Source organism: Salvelinus fontinalis, chromosome 3, assembly GCF_029448725.1.
Source record: "Salvelinus fontinalis isolate EN_2023a chromosome 3, ASM2944872v1, whole genome shotgun sequence".
Taxonomy (NCBI): Eukaryota; Metazoa; Chordata; class Actinopteri; order Salmoniformes; family Salmonidae; genus Salvelinus; species Salvelinus fontinalis.
In genome coordinates, this window is record NC_074667.1 from 25742465 (window position 1) to 25755224 (window position 12760).

Consider the following 12760-nt stretch of genomic DNA (forward strand, 5'->3'; position numbering starts at 1 on the left):
TGGCCTAGTCTTTACGTCGTTTTTTGTCGCCACATTGTGCTGTGGGTGAGCGCACAGACCGCGTGCAATTTGTGCACAAAGCCGCCAGCCTGTTGAGCTCTGCTTGAGCAGCCTTTACGGACCACCTGCAATGACTCCTGCAAATGATTCGATTTAACAGTGATGAAAAATGACTTGGGGCGGGGTTTAAGGTCGTTTTGAGCTCCTCATCATACCGGGTTCTACTGTACATACCATGATGGAGATCTTGAAAGTATTGCTGTGCCAAAATACGTGAAACTGGTCTAAAAGTGGATGTAGACACTTGTTTCACGGTTCTTTTGTCAAGGTAAGCATGGTATAGCCTATGGAGTTCATTCCCTTCAATGTAGGGCGGATAGTTTAAACAAAAGTAATCGATGGATTTCCACGTCGCCAGAATACATGCACTCTAATAGGCCTAGTTCATAAGTGTGGCTATATATAATGTTTTAGCTTTTTCAATCTGAAATACAATTAGCCTAGGGAGGCCTATATGCACAATGTTCTTGGCATGCATGCAGTAAACTGACTAAATAGGCACATTTAATTGGAACAAACAATACCATTGTAATAAATAACATTGTCTAATGCTATTTAAATTTCGATGTGAAGCGTACATTAATTTGTGTTGTAGGTTTGTCTCTAGACTGTCTTATTGTGAACAAAATGGTTTTAGGCTATAAGCTTGTAACCCAGTTGTATAATTGATCACGTTTCAGTAATTTCCTTTTTAAAAATACATCTTTAAATAAGAAATAATGTATGTATTTATTTGTTGAATCTCAATTATTTTCACAAACGCTATCAAAAACTCTCGAACTGAGTTCGCTAACAGAGAAAAGGGATAGAGACCGAAACATAGGGGCAACATGGTGATTTGGTTTCGAGTGAAGGACAACGCTGGAATGGAGTTTATCGCATCGTTAAATTCCAAGAATTAAGAAAAGCACATACTTTTTTTGACACCTAAGTCTTCAGTGGGGACCAGATAAACAAAGACGTCTTGATATTGAAGGCTTTCAAAAAGGTCCGAGATAGTGGTCTACAGCTGTGCATCAATCAACAGTAATGCGCAAGTATTTGGTGAAGTAACTTGACTTGCTGTGCCGGAATAATCCAGTTTTAGACAACAATGGCAACAAGGGTTTTTCAATCAGAGGTTTATTGTAGCCAAAGCTATAGCCCAAATACATTTTAAACGTCTGAAAGTTATCCATGCTAACACACCTCACTTGACACCTCACTCCACTTAAAACAACCACGACAACGCCACCAATGACCACCACTACAACGCCACCAATGACCACAGGCATAGAGGTATAACCAGATCTACAACTGCCAAGTTTTGCTTCATCATCAACATTATTCTAATCATCATTGATAGGGTTGTTTTGGATAACCAAAGTTACACAGACTGGGTATTTGCCATTATCCAATGTGGTTGAACAAAAATGTGTTCCCTGTTTGACTTGTGCTTTTGCAGTGGGAAAGATGGACCCTAGTGCATCCTGTGATCTGATCATTTGGGCCCATTTGCTGCTGGCTGTGGCTTCCTCTTCCTCCTCCTCTTCATCCCCATATGCCACTGCAATCGTGAGTCCTGCATATGTGTACCCCCACTCATACCCTCATGTATTTACGAAACACCCACTTACAGTATATACACTCACATGAAACACCCTTGCCCACCAAGCAAAACAAGAGCATTGAACCTAGTTGATGGAAATAGAATATCAAAACAGAAGCATATGCTTCATACATACAGTAAAATATGGTGGTGGATTGTTGATGATATGGGGCTATTTTGCCTTCACTGGTCCTGGGGCCCTTGTTGAGGTCAACGGCATCATGAACTTTACCAAGTACCAGGACATTTTAGCCAAAAACCTGGTGGCTTCTGCCAGGAGGCTGACACTAGGTTATCTTCTAGCAAGACAATAACCCCAAGCAGTAATCAAAATCCACAAAGAAAATGTTAATTGACCACAGAATCAACATTTTGCAATGGCCATCTCGGTCTCTGGACTTGAACCCCATTGAAAACCTGTGATTTGAATTGAAAAGGGCAGTCCAGAAGTGCAGACAAAGGATATCAAGGATCTGGAAGGATTCTGTATGGATGAATGGTCTAAGATCCCTCCAAATGTGTTCTCCAATCCCAATGTCGTTATCCTCGCAATAAGTTTCAATAATTTTGACCCCTACCTTTTTTAACTTGTTCAACAAAATCTATTTCTCTGTGCAATTTTAGTAGTGTAAAATAATATACTATAAACCCAGGGTTTATAATACAGTACTTTCCCATTTAATTTTTTTTACTAAACATTTAAAATACAAATGGGGCATACAATATAGCTCAGTATTTGAATCATATATTTTATACAGTCATTTTTGATAATCTTTATCAAGGTTGTCAATAATTTCGGACCTGACTATATGTGTGCCATAGTAATTACAGTTGAAGTCGGAAGTTTACATACACCTTAGCCAAATACATTTAAACTCAGTTTTTCACAATTCCTGACATTTAATCTTAGTAAAAATATCCTGTCTTAGGGCAGTTAGGATCACCACTTTATTTTAAGAATGTGAAATGTCAGAATAATAGTAGAGAGAATTATTTTTTTCAGCTTTTAATTATTTCATCACATTTCCAGTGGGTCAGAAGTTTACATACACACAATTAGTGTTTGGTAGCATTGCCTTTAAATTGTTTGACTTGGGTCAAATTTTGTGGGTAGCCTTCCACAAGCTTCCCACAATAAGTTGGGTGAATTTTGTCCCATTCCTCCTGACAGAGCTGGTGTAACTGAGTCAGGTTTGTAGGCCTCCTTGCTCGCACACGCTTTTTCAAATCTTCTATAGGATTGAGGTTAGGGCTTTGTGATGGCCACTCCAATACCTTGACTTTGTTGTCCTTCAGCCATTTTGCCACAACTTTGGAAGTATGCTTGCGGTCATTGTCCATTTGGAAGACCCAAGCTTTAACTTCCTGACTGATGTCTTGAGATGTTGCTTCAATATATAGGAAATACTGTCACCACCGACAAATCCATTATAATTGAGAATTTCAATAAGCATTTTTCTACGGCTGGCCATGCTTTCCACCTGGCTACCCCTACCCCGGTCAACAGCACTGCCCTCCCCTCTGCTACTCGCCCAAGCCTTCCCCATTTCTCTTTCTCCCAAATACAGTCAGCTGATGTTCTAAAAGAGCTGCAAAATCTGGACCCTTACAAATCAGCCGGGCTAGATAATCTGGACCCTTTCTTTCTAAAACTATCTGCTGAAATTGTTGCCACCCCTATTACCAGCCTTTTCAACCTCTCTTTCGTGTCGTCTGAGATTCCCAAAGATTGGAAAGCAGCTGCGGTTATCCCCCTCTTCAAAGGGGGAGACACTCTAGACCCAAACTGCTACAGACCTATATCTATCCTACCCTGCCTTTCTAAGGTCTTCGAAAGCCAAGTCAACAAACAGATTACCGACCATCTCGAATCCCACCATACCTTCTCCGCTATGCAATCTGGTTTCAGAGCTGGTCATGGGTGCACCTCAGCCACGCTCAAGGTCATAAACGATATCTTTACCGCTATCGATAGGAAACAGTACTGTGCAGCCATATTCATTGACCTGGCCAAGGCTTTTGACTCTGTCAATCACCACATCCTCATCGGCAGACTTAATAGCCTTGGTTTCTCTAATGATTGCCTCGCCTGGTTCACCAACTACTTCTCTGATCGAGTTCAGTGTGTCAAATCGGAGGGTCTGTTGTCCGGACCTCTGGCAGTCTCTATGGGGGTGCCACAGGGTTCAATTCTTGGACCGACTCTCTTCTCTGTATACATCAATGATGTCGCTCTTGCTGCTGGTGAGTCTCTGATCCACCTCTACGCAGACGACACTATTCTGTATACTTCTGGCCCTTCTCTTGACACTGTGTTAACAACCCTCCAGGCGAGCTTCAATGCCATACAACTCTCCTTCCGTGGCCTCCAATTGCTCTTAAATACAAGTAAAACTAAATGCATGCTCTTCAACCGATCGCTGCCTGCACCTGTCCGCCTGTCCAGCATCACTACTCTGGACGGCTCTGACTTAGAATATGTGGACAACTACAAATACCTAGGTGTCTGGTTAGACTGTAAACTCTCCTTCCAGACTCACATCAAGCATCTCCAATCCAAAGTTAAATCTAGAATCGGCTTCCTATTCCGCAACAAAGCATCCTTCACTCATGCTGCCAAACATACCCTTGTAAAACTGACCATCCTACCAATCCTCGACTTCGGTGATGTCATTTACAAAATAGCCTCCAAAACCCTACTCAATAAATTGGATGCAGTCTATCACAGTGCCATCCGTTTTGTCACCAAAGCCCCATATACTACCCACCACTGCGACCTGTACGCTCTCGTTGGCTGGCCATCGCTTCACACTCGTCGCCAAACCCACTGGCTCCAGGTCATCTACAAGACCCTGCTAGGTAAAGTCCCCCCTTATCTCAGCTCGCTGGTCACCATAGCAACGCCCACCCGTAGCACGCGCTCCAGCAGGTATATCTCTCTGGTCACCCCCAAAACCAATTCTTCCTTTGGCCGCCTCTCCTTCCAGTTCTCTGCTGCCAATGACTGGAACGAACTATAAAAATCTCTGAAACTGGAAACACTTATCTCCCTCACTAGCTTTAAGCACCAGCTGTCAGAGCAGCTCATAGATTACTGCACCTGTACATAGCCCATCTATAATTTAGCCCAAACAACTACCTCTTTACCTACTGTATTTATTTATTTTGCTCCTTTGCACCCCATTATTTCTATCTCTACTTTGCACCTTCTTCCACTGCAAACCAACCATTCCAGTGTTATTTTTTTTACTTGCTATATTGTATTTACTTCGCCACCATGGCCTTTTTATTTTTTATTTTTTTATATATATATTTTGTTTGCCTTCACCTCCCTTATCTCACCTCACTTGCTCATATTGTATATAGACTTATTTTCACTGTATTATTGACTGTATGTTTGTTCTACTCCATGTGTAACTATGTGTTGTTGTATGTGTCGAACTGCTTTGCTTTATCTTGGCCAGGTCGCAATTGTAAATGAGAACGTGTTCTCAATTTGCCTACCTGGTTAAATAAAGGTGAAATAAAAAAATAAAAAATAAATATCCACATAATGTTCCTCCCTCATGATGCCATCTATTTTGTGAAGTGCACCAGCCCCTCCTACAGCAAAGCACCCCCACAACATGATGCTGCCACCCCCGTGCTTCACGGTTGGGATGGTGTTCTTCAGCTTGCAAGCCTCCCCTTTTTTCCGCCAAACATAACGATGCTCATTATGGCCAAACAGTTCTATTTTTGTTTCATCAGACCGGAGGATATTTCTCCAAAAAGTACAATCTTTGTCCCCATGTGCAGTTGCAAACCGTAGTCAGGCTTTTTTATTGCGGTTTTGGAGCAGTGGCTTCTTCCTTGCTGGGCGGCCTTTCAGGTTATGTCGATATAGGACTTGTTTTACTGTGGATATATATACTTTTGTACCGGTTTCCTCCAGCATCTTCACGAGGTCCTTTGCTGTTGTTCTGGGATTGATTTGCACTTTTCGCACCAAAGTACGTTCATCTCTAGGAGACAGAACGCGTCTCCTTCCTGAGCGGTATGGCGGCTGCGTGGTCCCATGGTGTTTATACTTGCGTACTATTGTTTGTACAGATGAACGTGGTACCTTCAGGCGTTTGGAAATTGCTCCCAACGATGAACCAGACTTGTGGAGGTCTACCATTTTTTTTTCTGAGGTCTTGGCTGATTTCTTTTGATTTTCCCATGGCGTCAAGCAAAGAGGCAGAGTTTGAAGGTAGGCCTTGAAATACATCCACAGGTACACCTCCAATTGACTCAAATTATGTCAATTAGTCTACCAGAAGCTTCTAAAGCCAGACATCTTTTTCTAGAATTTCCCAAGCTGTTTGGGATTTCCCAAGCCGGCTGCGACAGAGCCTGGACTCGAACCAGGATCTCTAATGGCACAGCTGGCAACTACTGTCACGGTTCATGAATCCACTGCCTCACTCTCTCTTTTCTCTCTCTCTCTCTCTCTCTCTCTCTCTCTCTCTCTCGCTCTTTCTCTCTCTCTCTCGCTCTTTCTCTCTCTCTCTCCTGTGTTTGTGTGGGCGTGGTTCCCAATCTTGGCCTGATTGTCTGCGCCAGCTGGAATTAATTATCTTCCCCTTTATATGTTCTGTAACCTGTGTTTCTTGTTGTCAGATCGTTGTTTCTTCCCTGAGGTTGTGTCGTGTGTCAGTGCTCATTCTCTCTCAGCCCTTGTGGGGATTATCTGCTGTGCTCCTTCCTACCCAGCCGGACTCACTCCCTTGGATTTCTCAGCACGCTATCATCAGAGGATGTGCCCTAGGCCCTGGGTTGGATTCTGTCTGAGTATATTCTGTCTGTCCTGTGGATACTGTAAACTATTTTCATTAAACCATCGTTGCTTGCATCTTGCATCCGCCTCTGTATTGTGACAGAACGATCTGACCATATCATGGATGCAGCGAGTTCAACGAGTCTGACCGAATTCATTTCCCGCAGTATCACGAGAATGGACCAACAAGAGGAGAACATCTCCAGCACAGGTCGGGCAGTACAAGCCATGGCGACGCAGGTATCCCAGCTGACCCAACAATTACAACATCTGAAGGGTCTCGCTGCGCCACCTACACCAGCAGTTCCACACGCCCCGCCAGAGCTGGATTCTCAGCTAGAGCCACGACTACCGACACCAGAGGGTTATTCAGGTGATCCGGACTATTGTAGAGCTTTTCTTACGAGATGTTCAATGCATTTTTCGTTGCAGCCACGGACCTTCAACCGTGAACAGTCTAAGGTAGCATTCGTACTCACACTGCTATCAGGCAAAGCAGCTCTTTGGGGAACGGCGGTGTGGGCGAACCAGGACCCATGCTGCACCTCTTTCCAGACACTATCCGAGGAGATGAGAAGGGTCTTCGATCGGGCCGTGGCGGGTAGGGAGGCGGCCAGACTACTCGCTGACCTTCGCCAAGGAGACCGTTCAGTATCGGAATACTCCATCCAATTCCGCACTCTGGCCGCAGAGTGTCAGTGGAACGAGGAGGCGCAGTGGGACATGTTCCTACATGGGCTGGGGGACCGGATCCAGAAGGAGATCTATGTTCTGGACCTTCCCAGGAGTTTAAATGGACTAGTGGAACTAGCCTTGAGGGTCGATGCTCGTCTGAGTCGTATTGGCCGCCGAGCATGCCCTAACAGACCGTATAACGACACGGAGGGCTGGCATACCAGCGGCGGGAACACGGTCAGTTCAGCCTCCGCTCACGAACCCATGCAGCTGGGGAGAGCTCGCCTCTCCCGGGAGGAGAGGGAGAGGCGGAGATCACAAGGACTCTGTCTCTACTGTGGTAGAGCGGGCCACTTTATCCACTCCCGCCCGGTAAAAGATCAGGCCCGGTAGTAAGTATGAGGCTACTATCGGGTGGTGTCACCACAGAGAAGACCTCATCATCTACTCTCCTCCCGGTAAGACTAAGATGGGCCACCCACACGCACGACACCCAAGCTTTACTGGACTCAGGAGCAGAGGGTAATTTCATGGACTTCAAGCTCGCTCACAAGCTCCAGATTCCTATCACCTCACTCACGCACAAGATATCCGTCAACGCTCTCAATGGTCAAGAACTCCCCAACATATCTCACACCACTGAACCTATCACACTCATCACTTCTGGCAATCACACTGAGACACTATCATTTCTACTCATGGACTCACCCCTTGCACCATTAGTTCTCGGCCAGCCTTGGCTCACCCAACACAACCCCAGAGTGGACTGGGGTCATAACTCTATATCCATGTGGAGTAACAAGTGTCTTGAGTCCTGTTTAGTGTCTGCTTGTTCATCTGTGTCTGATTCTGTGTTTCTAGAGGAGGCAGTGGATTTGTCTAACGTGCCCGTTGAATACCTCGACCTGAAGGAGGTGTTCAGTAAGTCCCGTGCTGCTTCTCTTCCTCCGCATCGTCCCTATGACTGTGCAATAGAATTATTGCCAGGTGAGTCTCCGCCTAAAGGCAAGTTATATTCACTCTCTGTTCCTGAGAGGGAGGCTATGGAGAGATACATCTCTGATTCTCTGGCATCTGGATTCATTCGTCCTTCCTCTTCTCCAGCGGGGGCGGGGTTCTTCTTTGTGGGAAAGAAGGACGGATCTCTGCGTCCTTGCATTGATTACCGTGGGTTGAATAACATCACAGTGAAGAATACCTATCCCTTACCGTTGATGTCCTCAGCCTTTGAAAGGTTACAGGGAGCATCCGTGTTCACTAAGTTGGATTTACGTAATGCATATCATTTGGTTCGCATAAGGAGGGGGGACGAATGGAAGACCGCGTTTAACACCCCCAGAGGGCACTTTGAATATTTGGTCATGCCTTTTGGGCTATCCAACTCCCCAGCGGTTTTCCAGGCACTCGTCAATGACGTGCTGAGAGATATGATTGATCAGTTCATATATGTTTACCTGGATGACATACTGATTTTTTCTTCTTCTCTCCAGGAACACGTTCAGCACGTCAGACGAGTGCTCCAGAGGTTGTTGGAGAATGGACTTTTTGTCAAGGCGGAGAAATGCATTTTTCATGCACAATCCGTTCCATTCCTAGGTTACATCGTCTCGACTGAGGGTATTCGCATGGATCCTGACAAGATTAAGGCTGTGGTGGAGTGGCCAAGCCCAGATTCCCGTAAGTCCCTACAGAGGTTTCTGGGATTCGCCAATTTCTACCGGCGTTTTGTTCGCAACTTTAGCCAGATAGTCGCTTCCCTTACCGCCTTAACCTCCCCCAGAGTGACGTTCAGGTGGACCGATACAGCCGAGGCTGCATTCGTCAAACTCAAGAGCCGCTTTGTTTCGGCCCCCATCCTCATAGCTCCCGATCCCTCGCGTCAGTTCGTGGTGGAGGTGGACGCTTCAGAGGTGGGGGTAGGTGCGGTACTTTCCCAACGTGCCGCATCTGACAACAAGATGCTCCCTTGCGCGTTCCTTTCCCATCGGTTATCACCTGCGGAACGCAACTACGACATTGGCAACAGAGAGTTGTTGGCAGTAAAGTTAGCATTGGAGGAGTGGCGCCATTGGTTAGAGGGTTCGGGGGTACCTTTTATAGTTTGGACCGATCACAAGAATTTGGAATATATCAGAACAGCCAAGAGACTCAACTCCAGGCAGGCGCGGTGGGCACTCTTTTTCGGACGTTTTGACTTCTCTCTCTCGTATCGCCCGGGTTCCAAGAATGTCAAACCCGATTCCCTTTCTCGTATTTTTGACCATTCCGAACGCCCATCCACTCCCGAGTGCATCCTACCCAGGACCCTAATGGTCTCCACACTTATATGGGAGGTTGAATCGAGGGTCAGAACGGCCTTAGAAGGGGTAACGCCTCCGCCCGGTTGTCCGCCTAATCGGTTGTTTGTGCCGGAGGGGTGTCGGTCCGATGTTATTCGGTGGGGGCATTGCTCCAACGTAGCGTGTCATCCAGGAGTCAGCCGTACTAGCTTTTTAGTGAAGCAACGCTTTTGGTGGCCGCTGATGGCTCGTGACATTCACAGTTTTGTCTTGGCTTGCTCGGTTTGTGCCACTGGGAAGAGTTCTAATCGACCCCCAGATGGGTTACTCCAACCGCTGTCGGTCCCTTCGAGACCCTGGTCCCACATCGCGCTAGATTTTGTTACCGGTCTCCCGCCCTCCCAGGGCAAGACGGTTGTTTTGACTGTGGTGGACCGGTTCTCGAAGGCGGCTCATTTTATTCCCTTGCCTAAATTACCATCTGCCAAGGAAACAGCGGTAACGGTCGTGGATCATGTCTTTCGCTTACATGGCCTGCCGATGGACGTCGTTTCTGACCGTGGGCCCCAATTTGTGTCCAAGTTTTGGCAGGAGTTTTGTAGGTTACTGGGAGCAAGTGTCAGTCTCTCTTCAGGGTTTCATCCCCAGAGCAACGGTCAAACGGAGAGGGCCAACCAAGATTTGGAGAGAGTGTTGCGATGTTTGGTTTCTAAGAACCCCTCTTCCTGGAGTCAACAACTCTCTATGGTTGAGTACGCTCACAATTCGTTGCCAGTGGCAGCCACGGGTCTCTCTCCGTTTGAGTGTAGTTTAGGTTACCAGCCACCTATCTTTCCCAGTACAGAGTCCGAGGTCACTGTTCCCTCCGCTCACGCTTTCATCCAGAGGTGCCGTCACGTATGGAACAGAGCCCGTGAGACTCTCTTCCGGGTGGGGGCGCGCACCAAGGCTAAGGCCGATCGCCACCGGTCGAAGCCTCCGGTATACGTTGTTGGACAAAGAGTGTGGCTTTCCACGAAGAACATTCCACTCCGATCCGTTTCTAACAAGCTTGCCCCCAAATTTATCGGGCCATTCAGGGTCACCAGGATCATTAGTCCGGTGGCGGTCCGGCTCAAGCTTCCTCCGGCGTATAGGAGAATTCATCCTACCTTCCATGTGTCCAAGATAAAACCGGTGTTTCAGGCACGCATTAACCCGCCGGTCCCGGTTCCCCCGCCGCCACGACTTGTTGATGGGGAGACCACCTTTTCTGTCAATCGGATTTTGAACTCGAGAAGGAGGGGACGCGGATTCCAGTACCTGGTAGACTGGGAGGGTTACGGTCCGGAGGAGAGAAGTTGGGTACCCGCTAGGGACATTCTGGATCACTCCCTTATCGATGATTTCAATCGACAGGTAAATTTGTCTGGGAACGCCAAGAGGCGTTCCTAGGGGGGGGTATTGTCACGGTTCATGAATCCACTGCCTCACTCTCTCTTTTCTCTCTCTCTCTCTCTCGCTCGCTCTCTCGCTCTTTCTCTCTCTCTCTCCTGTGTTTGTGTGGGCGTGGTTCCCAATCTTGGCCTGATTGTCTGCGCCAGCTGGAATTAATTATCTTCCCCTTTATATGTTCTGTAACCTGTGTTTCTTGTTGTCAGATCGTTGTTTCTTCCCTGAGGTTGTGTCGTGTGTCAGTGCTCATTCTCTCTCAGCCCTTGTGGGGATTATCTGCTGTGCTCCTTCCTACCCAGCCGGACTCACTCCCTTGGATTTCTCAGCACGCTATCATCAGAGGATGTGCCCTAGGCCCTGGGTTGGATTCTGTCTGAGTATATTCTGTCTGTCCTGTGGATACTGTAAACTATTTTCATTAAACCATCGTTGCTTGCATCCGCCTCTGTATTGTGACAACTACGATGCAGTGCCTTGCACCACACAGGAGGCCATATTTATTTTTAAATGTTACAATTATTTGTATGCCCACATTATTACAAAACAAATTAAGTTTTCCATATTTACTATGGCAAACAGGTCAGAAATTATATTTTTTGCTCATCTTTATCAAGAGTGCCAATAATTATGGACCAGACTGTTTTAAGACTCTATTAAATCTGCATCGCGGAAATTGAGCTTTACAGAGTGACATACATTTAAAGGCAATGTTCCCGCTTTAGCGGAGACTGCTTTCATAGTAAACGCACACAAGGTGCACACCTTTGGGAGTTTTCTCCCCTAAACGACCTAACAGAGTTTGTAGTTAGAAAGACAAGCTTCTCTTATGTTTTTCTCTTGTACTCAGGCCGAGAATGGGAGCACCAGGCAAACAACATCCTATAGCCAACAACAGACTAGTCTAATCTTCAACAAGTACACAATGAGTAAACTCTCCACAAAAAGTATTCCACAACCATCTAAATATTCCTTTATGTTTTAAATTGAGCGGTGTGTTTTAGTGGAGGATAGTAAAAGCATCAGGCATAGTAAAAGCAGCATGTACAAGCTACACAAGAACACAAAAATAACATATTGGTTAGTTGAAATATGATTTTGCATAGTATTATATTTTATGGAATATTATTGGTCAGTGTTTATAGTAAAGTAATTACAATTACTGCCGGGGGAAAAACTAGACAGACCAAAACAACTACCTAAAAAAAATATTGAACAGATTGAAACTTCGACCTGACATTCACAATGTTGTTAGTGATGCTTATGACACGTCTGTTCCTTGTCTTTTCTTCTGACAGACAATGATTTCCACTGAGAAAGAGGGAAAGAAGATGGTGCAACGTTGTCTCTTTGCTATGAACCATTCAATTGATTATATTTGATACACTTTAACTGTAACACCATGTATCTAGTTGAAATAGCCTAATTCTCACTCTCTTCATTTCATCAACATACTGGCTTTATGAATATGATTCATGTCATTACTCTAATAAATGGAGATGTATTGATTAAAACTAAGTTTATAATGATGTATTAAGATGCTTTTCACTTTCTGACTTTCGTGTTCTGTAAATATTACCAAAGACACAAGCTCTGCAGTGAAACCTCAAAACTAATTTAACATTTTATGCCTCAAATTGTTGGAATTCTTCCCCATACTATTCAGTTTTGTATATTTGGAAGAAAGCAATATTTTTGGAATACTCGAATGATTGTAACACAGGTACACCTGAAATGTGAGTGTTCTCGTAACTGTAAAGGCATGTTAATGTGAAATCTCCGTTACTTTATATTACTCATCTCTTACAATCTGAATGATGAGACAGAAATGGTAAAGCTACATCTTTTTTATTCATTTTTTGTTTTGTTTACAAAGACTTGAAATTCTACTCTACAAGCATCCAAGGCTGTTGCACTCGAAAAACA

The 12760-nt window shown here is 45.3% G+C and overlaps 1 long non-coding RNA gene across 1 annotated transcript; it reads left to right on the plus strand.

The window, feature by feature from the left end:
• On the plus strand, positions 1–12360 carry LOC129841868 (uncharacterized). Its single transcript, XR_008757410.1, has 3 exons — positions 1–328; positions 1505–1614; positions 12133–12360. It is a non-coding gene; the product is annotated as an uncharacterized LOC129841868 (long non-coding RNA).
• The last annotated feature ends 400 nt before the right edge of the window (positions 12361–12760 follow it).